Here is a 21,059-nt window from a genome sequence, read left to right as displayed (position 1 = left end):
TAATTATGAAATTTTTTTTTTGAGAAGGTGATAATTATGGATTTGGTATTCTTGATTCACCATAATTAAATGAGAAAAGTTAGGAATTCAATAGATACAGTGTCTTTTTAAGGTAATTTTATAAAGACACTAGCACTTTGTTATTCACTTAAATTATTGAAGATTTATGTTAAAATTCAATATGCTACTTCCAAAATAGATATATAGGATTCCATAAATTTCATTTTGATTTATTTTTTTCCCATTTTTACAAGAAATGGAAAGGGAAATTCAAACTGTTATTTTTCTTATAAAGAAAAATCAAATAATACCAATAAATTACAAACTTCTTCACATTTCAAGTTGAAATTAGCCTAAGAATATGATATATTATCATTTTTCTTACAAGATTGGAGGGTTTTTTTTTTTTTTGGGTGGGTGGGTTGTCCTGTCCTTGTCTGCAAGATTGGGGTACCTAACAAGTAACCACCATTAATAAGAACTTGACACTCCTAATTTATGTTAAAGTCAATTCTCAAGTCCAACCCAGCTCAAAAGATTTTTTATATAATGGCAAGAGGGTGAAACAGGTTTTTCTTCGACAAGTTTAAAGTTTCAGATGGGTCTCACTTAATCAAAATCAAATAATGAATTTTATAGAATCAAATTACAGAATTTTCCTATAAGGTCAACCCTCAACAGTGCTGAGGGTAAAGAGCCCCAACCATCCATAAACATTTCAACAGCTTCTCAATAATACCTGACAAACTGATATAATATCCTGTTTTTGATCCTGTTGGCCTATGTGCTGTGTAAGTTGTGACCCTTGTTGGGGTCTGATCTATAATTCTATAGGCCATAGACATAGAGTTCTCTGCCAAAAATTATTTTAAAGGTTTCTCACTTTTTCTTGAGCACCTCGTCCACCAAAGTTACAGTTTTGTCAATGGATTAGTCATGGTTCCGCGGTGAGGGGCAAAAGATTTTACTAGCCCTTGTGGTCACATATGACCTGAATGTAATAGTTCAATTCAATTGTAGTTATTAACATTTAAGTCTAAACACACTATAAATTTCACAAAATCTTTCATCATTAATGTTTAATTATAATCTCATGAAAATGATGTTATACTAATTATAATCTAACACTTTAATGCATTTTGAAACAAATTGTAAAATTTGTTATCCTCATAGATTTGTTGATTTTTATTTTATTTTATTTCATATAAAAAAAAGATGCATAATTGACACCCTGCCTAAGGTTTCTTTTTGTTACTGGGTCAGATATTTCATGTAGCTTATAATCTTCCAAAGCCTGTCTTAGATAGTTGCTTGCTTTGATCTTGTACAATAAGGACCTCTCTTGACTCTTGAGCCTAACTCAACTTGAAAGCTTACCATAAATCATTGTACCTACTTAGATGCCCAATATTCTGGCCCATGATAACCCATACAACCATTAACCAAGAAGAAACCCGTGAATATTTATTCTTAGCCCATCTCTCTCTCACGAAGCTTCAACTCCTCTTTAGTCTCTTACAGCCATTACGAGACAACAAAGCAAGGATACTTTCACACGTGTAAAAGGACTAGTCTTTAGAAGAAATCTTCAAAAGATTGGTATTGGCTTAATCTTTTATCCATCAACACGTTGGTTTCTCAGATAGAGGCCGCCCAACTTAACATGGGGCTTAAGAGCACTCATAGTGAGGCCCAAACACTAAAAAGGGGCCTACAATAAAGTTGCTATAGCTAAAAATTTTTGCTATATTTTACCTTCATGCTACAATAAGCTGTTATTAATAACAGCTTACTGTAGCATGAAGGTAAACACAAAAACAATTTGTTTTTCACCAACAACTTTTTTTTTCCCCTCAATCTCTTCTCTCTTTACTCACTCCTGTGCCTTTGTTTGTGCTTGGTGGTTTAGCAATTATGGTTTGGTGATTGTGGTTAAGAGGCACGATGGTGATGTGGGTTTGATTCGATGGGTTTTGTGGGTCTCGGTGGCGGTTGTGGTCCGATGGTTCGTGGGTTTGATTTGGTGGGTGAGTAGGTCAGTGCTTGTGGGTCTTGGTTGTTTGTATCGGTGGTGCCTCAACGACAGTGATGATGGGTCTTGGTGGTGTTTTTGATGGGGCTGGTGGCACGGTGGTTGTTTATGGATTGTTAGGTTGTTAATGGCTGTTGAGAAGTGGAAGAGGAAGGTGGGGCAACAGCGGAGGTTTGTTTGTTTGTGTATTTTTTTTTTTTTTTTTTTTGCTGTTGTGGTTTGTGGTTCTGGCTAGTGGTTGGTGGGGCGATGGTGGAGGTGGTTGTTGCTGTTGTGTTGGTTTTTATTGTGGTAGTGGGTTGCTGTGGGTGTTTATGGGTTGTGGTGGTTGATGGAGGCAGTGGTTTGCAATGGGTGATAGTGGCCGTAGGTTGTTAAGGTTGATGGTGGTTGTGAGTTATGGTTTATTATATTTATTTTATTAGTTTGTTTATATTATTTTAATGTGGTGTATGTTAAAATAGAAATTTTGATGTTGAGTGTATTGTAAAGTGTATTGTTAAAATATATAAAGTAAGTTTTTGAGTTGCTAAAAACTAAATTTTTTAGCTCTCTCGGGCATTAGCATTGGGAAATTCCAATTCTTCTCTATTTTACCATTCCAAAAAGTCACTTTATCATTATACCATCCCATTTTACAATACCTTTAGCATCCTAAAAATTTATTTTTATTAAAATATTATTTTTAATCTTTTTTTATTATTTCTTTCCAACCGTCACTTTTTTTCAGACTTGGTTTTCCTGGGCTTTCCAACAGTCATTTTTTTTCCTCTCTTTCTCCCTCAACCTCTAGCATTGGTTCAACACACAGACCCATGATACACCAATCAACCTATCCAAACCCATCACCACACACACACAAACACAAACCATCAAACCATCAACAAAGCCATACACACAAACACAAACCATCAAACCATCAACAGAGCCACATACACACACAAACCATCAAACCAGTTGGAGCCAACAACGACCACCACACCCACCACCCAAGCCACCGATCAGCAAACCCACGCCGCCGATTTGAAACCCAGTCGATTTGAAACCCAATGGAGCAAACCCATTCAAAAAAAATCATCACCGGAGCCACCATCGGAGCTACTGATGATCAACCCAACCGATCCACCCACCGATCAACAGATCCACCGTTTCAAACCCACCATCAACCGATCCAAACCCAGCTCGCCAATCCACAATGAGAGATGAGAGAGAGGCTGTGTGAAGTTTTGCCGATCCACAACCAACAACTCACTTCAGCCACGACCTAACCACGACCCAAACACCGGACCCAACCACGACCCACAACCCCTTTAAGCACCGGTCACAGTAAAAAAAAAAAAAAAAAAAAAACAACAACAACAACAACAACAACAACCACAGAACCCGTCGAATCATAACCTACCAGAAAAAATGAGCCACTGTGATGTGTGATGTTGATGTTGGGAGGAGAATGGTATTTGGGTCTGAAGAGAGGAGAGAGCAGATGGAGAAACAGAGAAGAAAGAGAGAGAAGAGAACTGAAATAATGAGATAAAAGAGAGAGAAATTTCGGGGGAAAAAGTGAATAAATTTTTTTTTTTTTTTTCAGAATACTGCTACAGTACAATTCTAACTTTAGAATTGTATTGTAGTAGTATTGCAAAAAAATTTGCAATAGTTGGGTTTACCATTCTCTGATCCAAAGCATTTTGAGGTTTAAAATGCCAAATTGTCCTTAGATTTGGCATTAGCATTCTCCAATGCTAATGCTCTTAGAGATGGCATATGTCATATGTTGGTAGTATTTAGCATCTAAGCCTTAAAACCCCCCAACAACTAGTCTTGCAAAATCTGACTATTGCAAAAAAATTTGCAATTGTGCTACCATGCGATTCTAAAGGTAGAATCGCACTGTGCTCAATTGTAAAACAAAAAAAAATATTATTTTATTCTTTTTCTCTCTTAACTGTCTCCCTGACTCTCCCACTCTGTCTCCCACTTCTCTCTCTCTTTCTCTCTCAGATTTCTCCTTCTCCCTTTGCTCTCTCTCAGTGATTTCTCCATCTCCCTTTGCTCTCCTTAGGCCACCATTGGCCACCATTGCCCAGCAATGCCAATCCTAGGTCGCATCTCACCTAGTGACGCCCAAGCCCAGGTCGTCATTGGCCACTGTCTCACCCGGCATGGTTTGATGGGTCTCTCACAACGATCGACGTGGTATGGAAGTTTGTTGATGGGTTGTTCATGGAGGATCATGACTGGTGGTTAATCTTTCCAACCCCAAACTCTCAGCCTCTCTCTTCAATCTAGTACCAAAATTCCTCTAGGCTGTGCGATGCTCACAGACCAGGTGGAGGCTGATCTCGCCGTGGCTGTGGTGGTGAGTACTATATGCTTTGTTTGGTGGTGTTAAATCTTGTGGTGGTGGTGGCTCTTGCATTGGTGGGTATTTTTGGTAGGAATTTGTTGTGTTTGTGGTTGAAGATCGAGTGAGTTTGTGGTTGAGAGCATGGCAAATCAGTGGTGGGTTTCTTTGGAGGCGTGGGTTATTTTGGCGTGGGTTTCTCTGGTGGCGTGGTTCAGGTGGTGGGTTTGTTTGGCGTGGGTTAGGTGGGTTGTGGTGGGAATCGGTGTGGAGCTGTGGTGGCTGTGGAAAATCAGCATGGAGCTGTGTGTGTGGCTCTGTTGTTGGCTCTGATGGTGGCTCTGTTAGTGGTTTTGCTTTTGGTTTGATGATTTGGTGGTGGTGCTGGGATATATGGGGGGTGGCAGTATGTTTACTGTGTTGTTATGGTTGTTTGGCCATTGTTTGGTGGTGAGAGAGAAATAGTAAAAAAAAAAAAAATTTAATAATTTATTTTATTGTATAATTTATATTATTTTAATGTGTTGTATTGTAAAATAAAAGTTGGAATGTTGGGCGTATTGTAAAATGGTATGGCATAATTAATAAAGTAACTTTTTGATATGGTAAAATAGAATATGATGGCATTTTCGGTTGTGAATGCTCTTACTGTGAATGTTATATATAAGTACTAATTAAATAAAATTATTTAATATTAATCAAATCAAAGTTAATTTGATACATTAAATACATAATTTGATGAATAATATCAGCTAAATTAATCTTAATCTCATATAGAGAATTGAATATCATAGTTGATTCATGAATTTTAATTAAAATATATTATGATTAAAAAATATACTTTATTTTGGATATATGACGATGCATAGTTAAGTAAAATTGTAATCTAATTTTTTATTTTTTATTTTGTTTGTGAGAGAGAGAGAGAGAGAGAGATTATTTGATGTGTAGCTTTGTAGTATCGGTTTATAAAAATTAAAGTCTCAAACTATTAGGGGAAATTAATCTATAATTGATGATTTAACACATTTACAACATTTTTTTGAAATATTTTAGGGTTTCAATTAGGTTAGATTTCTATTGGTCATATATTTTGGAAGTCACGATAGAAATGAAAATGGAAATGCACTAAAGTTATTACAAAATATTTACAATATGATGTGACAATGACTATGATGAATTTCAACCATCTAATTAATGAATGTTTAAATTACTTTTTTGTGATTGGTAACCTGTTAATTTTTATACTTATAATAAAATTTGTAGTATTTTTAACATCACTAATAAAAAAAAAATGCACAACCATTAAATATTTGTAATTTTATAAAAATTTTGGACCTTTTACCATTGGAGAGGGGTCTTTTTCCCTAGCTTTTTTCTTTTTTGGTGGGGGTCTTAGGCCTAGGCCTTGGATTGGCTTAGGAAAAAAAAAATAGAAAGGTAGTAAGGGATAGATGTCTTCCTCTCTTTTAGAAATGGTTTGATTTATTTTCAGTACTTTTTCAACTAACATGTTTCAAATCATCGTAATCCAAGAGGTCGTCGAGGTTGACACCCTATTTAACAGAAGACATGTTGGAAGAGATACTGTCATGGCTTCCAGTGAAATCTCTAGCACGTTTCAAGTGCGTAAAAAAGTCATGGTCCACTGCTATTTTCTTCCAAAACCCGAGTTTCATCGATCGCCAAACACCAGCGCCACCGTTCTCAAACAAATCCAGATCTTGTTGTCGCGAACCTTGACTTTGAGCCTTGGGTTTGGGCACTGTCTCTGCACCCTCATTCTGAAAAGTGAAAATGTTGATTCTCATCAAGGAGTACGCATGCAGTGTGGACATGCAGGAGATCACGGGTGTGGGCCGTGTGGCCGAACTTCATAGGATGGACATGTTTGCTTGCATCAACGCCCTAATTTGCGTTGGTGGTTACTTCTATTCTATAGTGGTTTCTCCGGCTTTTTCTTATGGAATCCGGCAATTGCAGAATCTAAGGTTGTTCCTCATCCCAAACTTCCTAAATCTCCTGCCCATCTTGCAATAAAACCTTCTCCAGCCAACCCTATTGCCAGATATGCATTTGGTCATGATCACAATTCTAATGACTATAAGAGCATCTCCAACAGGCTAGCCTTCTCTAAATTTTGGAGAGCAAAAATCACTGTTCACGCAAAATCACTCCTCCAACAGACTCGGCATCTCCATTTTTTTTTTTAGATTTGCTACAGTAGCTCTCCAGGAATGGAGAGCACTGTAGCAATCACTGTAGCATATCTAAAGAATATTCACACTTAAAATAATACCCGGTTGAATAAAAAAATAATTCTTTCTCTCTCATCCCTTTTCTCTTTCGTTCTTTAATCTTCACTCTCTCGTGCTTCTCTATCTCAACGGCTACAATCTAAAACATACCACAATCAAAACAAAAACCCAATCGAAAGATTTGAAACACAAAAGCAATCTTTCTGATAAGCCTAATGAAATCTGAACAATAAAATAAAACTAATCAAACCAGAACCAAAAAAAAAAAGAAAAAAAAAAAAGAAAACCATGTAGAACGCCGATCTAACCAATATGGTGATTAAGCTGCATGTTCTTAGAAGTGGGGAGGACTCTAATCTTTGTTCTCTGCCGGTGATTTATGTGTGTTTGAAAGAGAGTTTGTTTGTGTGAGATTGAGGGAGAGAAATTTGTGTGTGTGTGTGTGTGTAAGAGAAAGAGAACAAAACAGAGAGGGAGAAGGGAGAAATGTTTTGGAGATAACTAGAAAGACAAAAGGTCAAACAAAGAGTGAAGATAGATATTGGGGGTAGGTGGACGTGTGTGGAGGAGAAAAAACAAGAAAAAAGAAAAGAAAAAAAAATGTATGGATGATAAAAAAAAGTACGAAAGAAAGGAAAATAATATAAGGAATAAAAGAAATCAATATTGAGTAACATTACTACGGTATTTTCACAATAAATTTTAAGTGTAGATTATTATTAGTTGATATTGGTGAGTAAAAAAATAATTTAAATAGTGGGTTCAAATTAGAACTAGTAACAATTTTTCACATAAGATTTTGATGTGATTCTTGTGAAAGTATTGTGAAAAATATTGTGAATATAATACTTTTCATTGAAAAATATAATTGTTGATAATGAATATAGAAAGAATAAATGATGATAAAAAAAGAATAAAGAATGATAAAAAAAGAATAAAGAATGAATTAAGATATAATATTTAAATGAGATAGAGAATGTGATAGAGAGTCTGTTGGAAAGTGTATTTGAAAAAGTGAGTAGTTAAAAGCTAAATATCACTGTTCATTCTCCAAACAGGCAAAAATTAGGCAAAAATTTAGAGAGACTGCTGGAGATGCATTTGGTCATGATCACAATTCTAATGACTATAAGGTGCTTGGAATTGTCAATTATAAGGGTGCATCTGAGAGAAACCAACAAAGCCGCAATCTTGTTCATGTCTACTCCCTAAGTACAGGTTCCTGGAGGCAAATAACGAACACTTCTATTGATCATTCAAACATTATAATACCAGATTTTTTAAAATTTGCATACTTAAATGGAGTTCATCATTGGTGTGGTTCCATCTTTGTCACTGACGACGATGGAAATCGTAAGTTTACTAAGGTAATCATATCCTTTGGCATGAGCCGTGAGGTGTGTGGATTAATGAGGTATCCAAGTGACGTGTTTAATAAACAAAGTCTCCCACAACAGGACAGGCTTGTAGGTTTTATGAATTATGTTAGGGACACAACTTTTGGCACAACTTTGTGCCATAACTTGCTGACGAGTTGTGATTGATAAGGGTGTGTCCTCATATGGCCCACTGACATACTCTTATCAATCATAACTCGTCATATAGCGAGTTGTGACACAAAATTGTGCCAAAAGTTGTGTCTCTTGCATAATTCAGGTTTTATGAAAACGCTTGCTTTGTTGGATGATTGCCTTGCTTTTATTGTTAACCGTACCATACCAAAGAAATACTTCAATATATGGGTGATGCGTGAATATGGGGTCGAGGATTCTTGGACCAAACAACTTGTTGTAGGACCCCTCGAAGGAATTCAGAAACCACTAGGATTTGTGAAGAATGAAGAGCTTATTCTACTTTGTGACGATGGATCAAACAATAGCCTTGTATAACACTGGTTCTCAAGAAATTAAGAATTTTCAACATTCAGGGCTTCCAAACTCATTTCGCTCACGCCATGCTCGGCTCTAAGTGGAGAGCCTAGTTTCATTAAATGGTGGAAATGTGTTTTAGAGTTATTGTGCTCCTAATTATTTGTACTAGTGTTTAACCTGCGTAATGCGCGGGATCATTTAAAATCTCATAAGTATAAGAAAATACAGGTAATTGCTTTAAATATATGTTATACATTGTTAAGACTCTTAGCCATTACAACTCTATTTTTTATGGTATTTACGAAGGATCCTGACAAATTAAATTGAAATAAACAGACATGTTTTTCACTCTATAACTAACCCTCCTAAAAAAATAAGAGATCAAAATGATAACCTGTGTATAGCTATAAAAATGGTTTCATTAGAAGTAATAAAGTTGTAAGAATTAGATATCTTTATATTTCTTTTAAAATAAAAAGGAAGAGAGGAAAAGAAATGGGAAGAAAAATTTAGATTGTTATATTTATATATCTGAACCATGGCATACTATTTTAAAAAAAACTTGTTTTAACTTATTATATTTCTTAGGTAAAACTCCATAGTGTTCCATTAAGCAATTGAGATGGAAAAATAGCACAATTGACATTATAAGGAAAATTTTGATGTATTCAAGCAGATATATAACTGATCCAAACAGCCATAATACAATTATATACACTATATTGAGTTAGTTGAAAAATTAAAGTAACCAAAAAAATAGAGATGTAGTAGCTGAACACACATAACTTTTTACTTTACAATAACAGAACAATAGGGGAAAATCTATTTATTTTAATAAAGCAAATCCTGTTGTCTACATTCTTCATTCAGCTTATACACTTTGAAATCAACCGTTTTGGGACCATCACAGTGTCTAATATACCAAATTGTGAAATATAATTACATTTTATAGTAACGCTGTTCTAATCTGTCAGCTTTATTCAGTACATTGAGTTTACTCTTCTAAAGGAAAAAAAATAATAATTAACAATACTATGAAATACATAAAGACTTGTAGAGTAAGGTAGTATATACAATAGAGTTCATTTTTTTTTTCTTCTTTGTAGCAATTTGCTTAGTACTTTTTTGACGTTTTTGAAGCATTTGGAGCGGCATTCTTTCAGGTCTTTGAACAGATGTTTCTCCTATTTCTATTTTTTGATTGGCTATGTACACTAACACTAAGATACACACAATAAAAATAAATAGGTAAACAAAATAAATAAAGCTAACAACAACATTTAAAAAAGCCTCCCAATAAATTGAGTGTAATAGTCTGAGTAGTACAAAAATTAAAAGAAACAAAGACTTATAAGCATTCTAGTAAATTAAAGACATATATCAATAAGGAAATAACAATAAATTTTACATTAAAAACTCAGTAATTAACATTAAAAATAAAAAAATTTACTTACTAAAAATTACAAAATAATTTTACTCCTCAAACATTCAGTTCTTAAACCATCCATCTTACAAAACGTAAAGACAATCAGAAAAGAAAAGTGAGATAAACGAAGAACCCAAGAAATGGATCTAACAACCATATATAAAAGAAAAGCCAATAGGAAATAAGAAAATTAAAGATTATAACTTGAGGCCAAAACATTGAGTGAAAGAGAATAAATGTCCGGATTTTAATTCAATTCCAAATAACAAAAATAACGTTGAGGATGTGAAATAAGAACTGAAATTAATGATTACATAATCATCACAAATAGAAATTCAAATCCTTCAAAACCAACATAATGTAATCATTGAGCTACACTGAATAGTAAAATACCCCAAAAACTGATCCACATATCTTAAGAAATAGGATTGGATGATTTGCAAGTTTTGGCAAGTAACAAAAATTAAAAAGTGAAGTTCCAAACTTTAAGAAAAATAAGACAGACAATACTTTTACAGGTCAATTTACTGAAGAAAAAAAATTTAATTGAAACCAAATACTTCAAAAACAATTCTAACTATATTGTGCAGGGAAAAAATTAATTCAAACCCAAAGACATCAAATGAAAAAAACGTAACCCAAAAAAAAGAGAGAGACAAAAGGAAAGTCAGGCTAACCTAAACCTTTCAATATGATTCGGCATCTCTTCTTGCAAAATACTAAACCATCGTATCTGGTAGAGAACTGCGTAAATCTGTAAAAGAAGAGAGATGAAGAGAGACTATAAAAGAAGCGGACGCAAACATTATAATATGGTTTGAGTTGCAAAAAATATGAAAGATTGTTTTACTTTTTAATAATCTATTACCTATTTCTAATATGATGATGGTAAGAATTTGGCTTCCATTAGCCAAGGATAAATATAAATAAATACTTAAAGCACATCAAACAGTAAAACTTAAAGCAAAATTTACAATATATTTTGTAAATAAAACATAATAGTTCAATGTCATATGACCAGTGACTTTTATGAATAAGTAAACTTAGTATATATTTACACCCATTCAAAATAACAGAAACAGCCAATAGCCTAAGGTAAATTGTAATTGCCAACTTCTAAATTTTAGTATGTATTTAGTGCTTTAAATTAATTCCATGAGAAAACAAAGAACCATAAACTTTGCATATGAAAAAGAATCCAACAAATTTAGACAATATTTATACATTTTGGTGAATATTATCTTGAACAACATTGAACAAACAATTTTAATTTTAATCAAATGTTTGATACCCCTTTGCAGCTTCACTTTTGGGGTCATGCCACATTGGCTGCTGCACATACAATCTTTGTAAGTATTCTACAGTATGAAACTCAAAGAAAAAGAGGTGTGCTCCAACCAAACATGATCTACTAAATGAATTACAAACAATTTCTGTCAATTTAATAGTAATTACATTCATTGTTTTATAAATGAAAATTCACCTACCAGCAACCATAAAGTTACAACAACAAAAATACATTACACTTTCAGATTTCAAAATCTTACAATCCAATCTAACCAACAACACAAATATACATCAGAATTGAATCTCACACCAAATACCCAAAACAAAATCAATTATAACCCAAACACCTTCGGTTTTACGAATCAAGTTTGTACCCATATAAAATTATATATATGGCAAGCCACAGTATCCGAAACTTGAATTAATATATCACATACATCAATCACAGCACACAGATTTATCGAACAATAGTTCTTAAACGAAATTATGCAGGAAAATTCTTGTAGAAATTTGAACAATCAATTTTCACAACAAAGCACCAAAAGGGGAAAAATGAACTCAGAGAATTGATGCGTATATTTCGTCCAATTTTCACAACAAAGCACTCCAAAAAGGTAGAATGAAGACACAGAGAATATTCTGTAAATTGACGGAAACAGGGGAAACTTATCCCGAAATCACAGAGAAATTTCAAAACCGAATCAAAACAACAAAAACTCATACAGAGAAGGAGAGAAAGTGAGGTGATTCCAAGATTATATTCCTAACAGATTATATTCCAGCTCAAACACAATAAAATGGCACATTTATTCATCACCAATCTGCGGTTAGATCCTATCCAGAAAAGAAAAAAAAAATCTGCAGTTAGAAAACATTGAGCAAAAGAATTAAAATTAAATCTATAGTCAACTAAAATTTAGCAAAAAAAAAAAATGCTATAAGTTTAAGAGAAGGGCTGTCAAGGCCCTTAAATGCCAACAACTGGCTCCTCTTTCATTTCCTAGTGAGTTTTCATTTTAATTTTTTGTACTCTTCCCTCACCTTCACTAATTAGTCACATAATAGATAATCTTCATTTTGATGTTGGCCCATATGCTTAATAAACTTTGTCATAATCTATGTTTTGAAGTTTGGTTTTACTCCCCATTTGTTCAATTCCTTCCTCTCTCCCGACAATAGTTCCTCCAATGTTTTCTAACTTAAAAGTAAAACCTTGAATGTACTCATCTATTTTAAGTTCCAGTTAAGTTCTCAAAATCTCTTTTTTTAAGATTTTCTTTTCCCATAAAACTTTTGCACTCATAGTCTTATTTGTGTTGCTGTTAAGGAAATCTTTGTTCTAAATCAAAGCAATTGCACAAAGCAATTGCAAATGGAAAAGAGATTTCATTGAACAATGAAACAAAGAGGAAAATTTAAGCTATCATACCTTTCATTTTATTGTAGAAAACCCAACGGTAATTCTTCTATTAGAGAACCCAGTAACTTTTCTGGTAGGGAAAAAATTAAATTAACAATTGAGATAAATGACATTTGAAAGTTTGAGAAGATATTCTAACTACCCATGAGGCGTTCAACAAAACCAAACGATGCCAACAAATTGCAGTTGGCAGTACTTACGAAGTTTTTTTTTTTTTTTTGGGATAACGATAGAAATTTTATTTGATAAAAGGGAAATACATGTACAAACACAACAACCTTGTAAGCATAAATACAGGGGAACAAAGACATGTTCTGCCGAAAACAAAATATGCAACAAAATAAATACAGCCCATGGAAATAGAATACAGAAACAGCAACAGATATTACAATTACCCCCTGTAAGCACAAATTATGCAGATAATCCTGAACCTGTTCTACAGAAAACAAAATATGCAGCAACAGAAATACAACCCGTGGACATACATAACAGAAACAACAACAATAGTTCTTAAACGAAATTATGCAGGAAAATTCCTGCAGAAATTTGAACAATCAATTTTCACAACAAAGCACCAAAAGGGGAAAAATGAACACAGAGAATTGATGCGTATATTTCGTCCAATTTTCACAACAAAGCACTCCAAAAACGTAGAATGAACACACACAGAATATTCCGTAAATTGACGGAAACAGGGGAAACTTATCCCGAAATCATAGAGAAGTTTCAAAACCGAATCAAAACAACAAAAACTCATACAGAGAAGGAGAGGGAGAGGGAGAGAGAGAAGAACGTACCTGGAAAACTCAAAAGGGGATAGCGATGATCAATCGAATCTCCAGTGTGGCGCAAGTAATTTTTTTTTTTTTCCTCCTAGCGGAGTTTGATGTGAAGAGATCGCCTCTATCGTAGTACGGCTAGGGTTTTTTTTTAGAGAAAAAAAAGTTAAGAAGACTGATGTGAAGAGGGTAGGATTTTTCCCTTTTTCCCTTTCTCTGTATCGCAATATTGGCATTTTTTTTTTTTAAAGAAAGAGAAAATGTTAAGTGATCTGAAGGGATCGGCAGATATTTTAAAATTTCTACGTTTTTTTTTTTTTTCTTTTAATAGATTTTTTTTTTTTTGTTAATATAAAAAATTACAGCCAAACGGTGTTAATATTTTGAAAACAATATAATGTATCGCTTTTTAAACTTACACAAGTCTAAATTTTAAGTAGGAACTTTTCCTATTTGTCATTACCTCCTTAATTTTAGGAACTCATTTCCTCTCAGCTTCTGCTATTATATATATATAGATACCATAAACTATTTTTTATTTTTTTAATCTATCCTTAGCAATAATGTTATGTAATTCAGAGAAGATGATATTGCATCCTTTATGGATGATGACTCTGTTGAATTTCAATTTTTTATTCCTCTCCAAGGATCAGTAAATTATTGATTTTTGTTATGCATTGGAATTGTGATAGAATTTCGGGGGAGGTTTTGTTATTAATCTATGTAGAGTGAGAGCTAGTAGATTTTTCTGCAATAGCATCTCAGCTATTGCCTATTGCTTGCTTTGGTGTGGGAAATTCACAAAGACTTGGTCACTTTTGGCCAGTGAAGGTCCCTACCACTGGGTAATGTTACAAATTAAATTTCATATACTTTGATGGAAAACACAGTTAGTGTAGGTAGACGAATTTAATAGAGATTGTTTCAAGTGGCTATCTGACCTTATTATAGGTTTTGTGGTCCTTTGCATTTCAATTAGTTCTGAAAGCACCCGATGGGTTGTCTAAACCTCAGTGATTGCTAGTTTTTGTGAAATTGATTGTGCCATTGAGATTTTTGCTTACAAGTTTAGAAAGATGGCTTTTTCACATTCTAGTATTCATCATGATATGCGTCTTCTAGCCAAGCCACAATTTTGTGTTCTGTTCAACCTTGTTTCCATGTGCTGCTGTTCTATTGCCATAAAAATAATTAATGGGCAGTAGTTGGAGTTTTTTGTATATAGGCATGGGATTCGTGTGCTAAATTGTGTGGTTAGTAGACTGTACCAAGAGCATTCTACCACTTTCATGACAGATTTTCTTTCTTCTTCTCAATCCCCTTAACATGAGAGAGGCATTGAAACATTATTACAGTATGATGTTACTGTCCAACATGTCATTTCCTTAATATCCTTGTCCATTGCATGCCCAAAACTCCAAATTAGAAATAACTCACAGCTTTCCTTCCTTTCCATTCTTTTCTTTTTCCAATAAATCCTATCCAAACACAAACACCCTCTTAGACGACCTTGTATTTTGGCAGGGGTCATTTGATAATGTTGTTCTAATAACGTTGTTTATATTTTTTGGAAATATGTGTGGATGAAAAAATGTATAAAAATACGTGTAATATTGTTTAAAAACTGAAAAGTGTTGCTTAAACTACCATATCAAATGACCCCTATATTTTATACATGGTATTAAAATGTTATCTATAGGTTGTACTTATAGATAAGTTATTCCAGTTATGCTGTAAGCGAAAATAGACAAAAATTGAAATGGTGGTAATTCTTAAGAGTGGTCACTTTGGATCTCTCTCTCTCTCTCTCTCTCTCTCTCTCTCATATTGATGTTGATGACGAGAACTTATCATAAACTCTGCTTAAAAAAGGCAGAAAGAGTTCCTCTAGTAACAATTGGAAAATGCTAAGGAAATCTAATACACGTACCTTGTCAAAGAAGTTGTGAATGGGGGAATTATGATGGCTGCTGTTTCCATGACTGGATCCATCTACAATTTCTTCAGGGTCCGTGACTTGAAAGCAACTACAAACACAAGTGACAAGCCATCATAAGGCTTCAATTTCGGCAGCAACTTACAATTCTGCAAGGTATAATTGTCATTAGCAAAATTCAGATCATTTTAGCAATATTAATCAAAGGACAGCTAAGATGAAAGGGAATTTCTTGAAATACGAAATCATCTTTGGAATAAGATAAAACATTAAGAACAATTAAGTATGTTTCAAAGATGAATTATTACTTCTTTTTTTCTCTTTTGGTTGTAATTGAATTTGGAATATTATGTTGTAATAATAATAGGCCCTTGAAGGCTTGTACTTAAATAGACTTTGTACTGAGCCTATTCTGGCTGTTTAGTTCTAGTAATATATTCCTTTTTACCAAAAAAAAATGAAATAATAATAGGCCCTTGAAGGATATGCCAAAATGTCCATTGGCAGCATTGAAGAAATTTGCTGATAAAGGAGACAAGGAGGAATTGGTGGAAGGGGAAAACTGGGCTCGTAATCAGCTAATGGCAGCTGGGTCTGACTTGCTTGGGAAGTTCTCTAATCTTCAGGTACTATTACTACTAATACTCATTTGCTTCACAACTTCCAACTTGACTTAAAGGAAAATTATTTTTTGGTTTATAAATTTTAAGGTTATATTAGGAACGTTTGGGACTTTGTACAATCCAATAGTAGATTGGATTGGAGAACAAATGTTCAAATCCTTTTAAAGGAATTTCTTCCAACCTATTATGTGGTCAGTCAATCAGAAGACTATCCATGATGATCAATCACAACAAGGTATTTAGACAAACCGTGTAGGAATTTCAATAGAAGGAATTTCACCATTCCTACTTTTGAATCTTTCCTTACATATTACAGCATAGTTTTTGTTTTGTTTTTGGTAATAATGCCAGATTCATAAAAGAGTAAAAGACTAAACAACAAGGTGTTTAGACAAACCGTGTTTGTCAAAATTTAATAACTAAGAGTATGTTTGGAACAATTTATTTAGTTGAAACTAAAAACTTTTTTGCTGAAAATACAATAGATAAAGCTAAAAAATAAAAAATAGTTGAAATAATACAATGGGACCCACTTTTTAATACTATTCATGGGTTCCATTGTACTATTTCAGCTACCTTTTACCTTTATCTACAATATTTTCAACAGAAAGTTTTCAATTTTAGATAAATAAATTGTTCTCAAACGAACTCTAAAGTTGTCAAAAATCAAAATACATGTTCTCAGCAAAAAAGGAAAAATAAAAAAAGTTATCAAAATGCATGGGGTTATCAAACACCAAAAAGTCTTTTTGTCTAAAGTAATACTACATGAACAAAACTACTTTACATTTACAAATTTATGATATGAAAAATTATTATTAGTTATGTATACATCCACTATTAACATCATATTTTAATTTATTAATAACAACTCATTTTTAACATTTTCCTATATACATAAATTGCATTTAAATCCAATAGATTGGACCAACGATTCCTGTTGCCTTGGCAGCTGGTCAAAAAAAATTCTCGTATTCTCACCTTTCACAATTGACTGCATACATAAATGTAACCAATAACCAACTTCCAGGAAATTATCACAAAATTTAGAAGAACATTTCCAACGTATGTTAGTCTAAGCGCTCGCACCTTCTAGATGGTGACCTTCGTGCCCCACAAGACTAAGCCTACGCGTCCCTTTTAGACTTTCCGAACATTCCAGGAAAGATCAATTAATTAGTCATTGGACATTTCCTTCCCATTTCCTACTCTTTCATTTTCTTTTATACCTACCTAGAAAAAGAATTTTTTATTTATTTATTAAATGGATAAAATTTTCTTCTGAATTGAAAAAATTTTCTCTGAGATAATAGATGACAATTTATAAAATCATTTATGTGTATAAAATATTAAAGTTTTAATTATCATTTTGGTCTCTGATATTCATTATTTGTATTTAAAAAATCTCTAACATTTCAAATGTGTTAGCTTAGTCTATACTTTCTTCTCTCTTCAAATTTCAAGTTCTACCAACTTTTCTCTTGTGCTTTATTTGTTTCGCTGGAAAACCTTCTGTAAAGATAGTTTTTTACATTTTCCAGTGTTTAGTAGCATAAAAAAAACCTGGTAAATGGAAAACTATCTTTGATCAACGGAAAACCCTAATAAAAATAAGGCTTATTTTTTATAGGTTGTTTTCCAAAATTGTTTTTTGGAAAACAATCTCTCTCTCACGCGTTGCATCTCCTATAAATATTATCTTCATCTATAGCCGTGGGAAACATAATTTTTTGGCGCTTTCTCTCCCTCATGGTAAGTTTTCTCACTTTTTCTCTCTTCCCTTTTCTTTTTATTTCCTCTTCTAAAAGATTTCACAACTCTCTCATTTTCTCAATTGGATTTCAACCCCCAAATATGAGGGATCTCACAACTCTAACCAAAAAAATCCTGTGGGGTTCCACAATTGTGTGTGTGCATATATATATAATCTAATAAATAAATAACCCTGATGGATTTCAACTCTATCTAAAATATCTTAGGGTTTTTAATCCCAAATCGGTTAGATTTAGAGATATTAGCTTAGTTTATTTTATTTTTTTTACTAGAAAAATACAATGTCCACAATATTTTCATAATAATTTTACAACAAATCCTATATGAAAAGTTGTTACTAATTTTAATATGGGTCTACTACTAAAATTATTTTTTTGCCCACCAATAACAGTCATTAACAACTTATCACTTAAGATTTGTTATGAAATTGTTGTGGATGCAACATTTCTCTTTTTATTAAGATCATATGGCAGGAATAATGCTTTGTTCCAAACATGTTTAGAGCCTTTGACTCCAACCATCAATAGGAAGATAACATGTGTCCCGTCATGTGCAATGCAAATCTTGGTTGGTTGAGTCAAGTGAGTCATATGCATTGCACATGGCAATGACTAATGTCATCTTTTTACTAATAACTACAGCCCAAGGTTCCAAACATGTTTGAAGCTAAAATTTGTCCAAAAAATAATATTTTTAGTAACACTGTTTGTTCATTAGCTTTTTGAATCTATTTCTTAATGACAAAGACTGTTTTAACACAGTACCAAAAAGTTAGGGATTAAACTTATACATTTGAAACATTATAGATCATTTTGACTCGTAGAATAAACGTTGGGGACCAAAATGGTATATAAACCATTATTAAATCACATTACTCATCAAATAATTTTTTTTTTTTTTTTTAAGAATACTAAATATTTTAACACACACATGGGGAGAGGGGAAAATGTCTTAAAGAAACTGACAGTGGTGTATATTCAAAAGAGTCTAACTCTTGGATACACGGCACATGTTTTAAACCTCTTTAACTTACATTCATTTTCTAATGTAGGATTAACCCACAATTTTTTCTTTTTGAGAATACTAAATATTTTAACACACATACACACTCTGGGAGGGGGGAGAAAGTTTTAAAGAAACTGACAGTGATGTATATTCAAAAGGGCCTAACTCTTGGATACACAGTACAGACTTTAAACCTCTTTAACTCACACTCATTTTCCAATGTGGGATTAACCCACCATTTTTTCTTTTTTAGAATACTAAATATTTTAACATACACACACAGGGAAAGGGAAGGAGGTCTTAAAGAGAGTGACAGTGAGATATATTCAAAATGGCTTAACTCTTTGATACACAACATAGACTTTAAATCTCTTTAACTCACACTTATTTTCTAATGTGGAATTAACCTACTATTTTTTCTTTTTGAGAATACTGTAGTGCATTTTATGAGATCCTTTACATTTAAACTTCCACCTTATCAAAATTTAGCATTTATTTCAAAGTTTGGTGAATTTTTATTTTAGTCCACTAATTTAAAGTTTTTGTGTTAGTTCGTTAGCTCTAACAATACAGTCATTTTAGTCTTTTTGTCCATTATTATTTGAAAATTGTCCTTAACTCTCCAAAAGCAACATTTATTTCATATTTGTAACATTAGAAATTATTTAAAGATTATTTTTTCAATTATTCAAACCAAAAATTTAAAAACAAATTAATACTGTTTGGATAACACATTTTCATTGTCCTTGACATACATGCCAAATTTTTGTGTTAATCATATATTATTTACCGTTAATTAGTAACCTTACGTTTTGTTTTTAGTATAAAATATAAAAAACCTATAATTTAAATACTTTGCAAAGAAAATAATTATTGATAGTTTATCACCTTAATATTTTGCAATAAGAATGGCAATTTTCCCCACCCCTCCTCGCTTCACCCCACGCAGGTTTTCCCTACCCCGCAAAGGTGATGGGGCGGGGATGGGGCAAGATTTTAGCCCCGTACCACGGGGTGGGGTGGGGATGGGTTTAAACCTTTTAGACCTGCCCCACCCCTGCCCCTCCTCGTCCCTGCCCCGCCCCACACTGCTAAGGGTTATAATTGTAATTTTTTCATACTCTAAAACCCTACTATCTAAACAAATATATTAATATTAGTTTATTTTATTCTACCCAATGTAGTTCTCTGCCTTTATTTTGTTATGTGTTATACTATGAGATTTTTTTTATTTTTTTATTTTATATTGTCTTGTTAAACCCTTGGATATATTATTCAATTTTTTCTAAAAATTGATTTGATTTGATGGGATAAATTTAGTTGTAATTTTAAGTATATTTTTATTAATGAAATAGGTTTCATTAAAAAAAATTGTATTAGTTGTAGGGCAAATTAACAAAAAGTAGAGTTTTACAGGGTGAGACAGGGGTTCACGGGGCCCCAAGGGGCAAGGATGTGGTGAGAAAGTTTTCCCCGTCATGCGGGGCGGGGCGGGCATGAGGCAAAACAAAACCATGCGAAGCGGGGATGAAGACAAAAACCCCATCCTTCAACTCCGCCCCGCCCCATTGCCATCCCTATTTTGCAAGCATAATAAAATGCAACATGTATAATTTGAACTAAGGCTATAGGAGTAATTATTTATGTAAAATAAAGTTTTATAGTTTTTTTTTTTTTTCTAAAAGATAATTGAGAATTAATTGATTAGGATTTTTATGGTTTTATTGCACAAATTTAGTTACTTTGACAACAGTGGAAACAAAATTGAGACAATTTATTAGGAATTGTGGTATTATTGCTCAAGTTTAATTACTTTGACGACAATGGAAACATAATCAAATCTAAGTTGGTGGAAATAATTAGATAAGGTTTGGCTTATTTCTAGTATTTTTTTTAATTGAACATGTCCTTTTGTTTTAAATATACAATGACAAGTCTCCATCTTTTATTTAGTTATTGGATGATGTGGCAATTTCTCTTAAAACAAAAGGAAATTCCAATTAAAAAAAGTACTGGAGATAAGTTAAACCCAATTAGATAAGTATTATTTTTTAATAATGTGATAAATTTTAATTAAAGTAACATTGTTTTCACATGACCTATCATTGACACCCAACTAGACCACTTCTTAGGAAAGTGAGAGCGCTCATAAGTTTGCTACCTTTAAACTAGTGGCATGTGCCTTTTATTTCTCAACGAATAATGCTCGAGAGTTGAGACACTAAAATTTCACCACTTTCTTCAATACCTTCTTAAGTTGTAAGTTGTGATGGGTGCAAAATCATTTGGAGGACGCTATTTTTAT

At 33.0% G+C, this 21,059-nt stretch overlaps 1 long non-coding RNA gene across 1 annotated transcript; it reads right to left on the bottom strand.

Moving 5' to 3' along the window:
- Window positions 1–9,316: 9,316 nt before the first annotated feature.
- Window positions 9,317–13,665, bottom strand: LOC115979116. Its single transcript, XR_004088948.1, has 2 exons — window positions 13,436–13,665; window positions 9,317–10,685 (listed from the first exon to the last, which is right to left on the bottom strand). It is a non-coding gene; the product is annotated as an uncharacterized LOC115979116 (long non-coding RNA).
- Window positions 13,666–21,059: the final 7,394 nt, after the last annotated feature.

The sequence above is a fragment of the Quercus lobata genome, chromosome 3 (genome assembly GCF_001633185.2).
Source record: "Quercus lobata isolate SW786 chromosome 3, ValleyOak3.0 Primary Assembly, whole genome shotgun sequence".
Classification (NCBI taxonomy): Eukaryota; Viridiplantae; Streptophyta; class Magnoliopsida; order Fagales; family Fagaceae; genus Quercus; species Quercus lobata.
Note: the sequence above shows the minus strand (reverse complement) of the source record. Positions and strands in the feature narration are given on the sequence as shown.